Source organism: Sycon ciliatum, chromosome 2 (genome assembly GCF_964019385.1).
Source record: "Sycon ciliatum chromosome 2, ocSycCili1.1, whole genome shotgun sequence".
NCBI lineage: Eukaryota > Metazoa > Porifera > Calcarea > Leucosolenida > Sycettidae > Sycon > Sycon ciliatum.
In genome coordinates this window covers 19,955,578-19,956,453 of record NC_088644.1, presented here as the reverse complement: position 1 = coordinate 19,956,453, position 876 = coordinate 19,955,578, and positions in this window count along the sequence as shown.

Genomic DNA, 876 nt, shown 5'->3' with positions numbered 1-876 from the left:
GTCCCAAACGTTGCTCTGGAGAGAGAGAGAGAGAGAGAGAGAGAGAGAGAGAGAGAGAGAGAGAGAGAGAGAGAGAGAGAGAGAGAGAGAGAGAGAGAGAGAGAGAGAGAGAGAGAGAGAGAGAGAGAGAGAGAGAGAGAGAGAGAGAGAGAGAGAGAGAGAGAGAGAGAGAGAGAGAGAGAGAGAGAGAGAGAAAGAGAGAGAGAGAGAGAGAGAGAGAGAGAGAGAGAGAGAGAGAGAGAGAGGAGAGAGAGAGAGAGAGAGAGTGAGAGAGAGAGAGAAGAGAGAGAGAGGAGAGAGAGAGAGAGAGAGAGAGAGAGAGAGAGAGAGGAGAGAGAGAGAGAGAGAGAAAGAGAGAGAGAGAGAGAGAGAGAGAGAGATCTGGTTTCACTCTCGATTACTGGGAAGTTGCCTACATGTATAAGGGATATTATCCGGTGCTGATCTTGTTCAGGGAAAAGGAGCAAGACGCCACTTCGTTATACAGAAAAGCTGCTTCCACTACATCAAGTTCATCAGTTCAAAACGGTTTAACCAACCTTTAACCATAATCTGAAAAATAGAGCAGGAGCAATTCTCGGCTACATAAGCAGAACAAACAGTGAAAAGGGGAAAATAATATACGTGGTAACATTCACACATTGTGGACAGAATGTAGCGAGTTATTACTAGTTGTGCTCCAATTTCACACTAAAGAGCGACCAGCAAACAACAAAACAATACCGATAATGGTAAAGAACACGCCGGAGAGCACATGATTCAATGATGGTGCGATGTACAATGTACATGTACATGATTGTAATGCTTTCCCATCTTGTTTGTGCTATCAACATGATAATAATATTATGCCTTTGTGGAGTTTTGTCAAGCACCTCC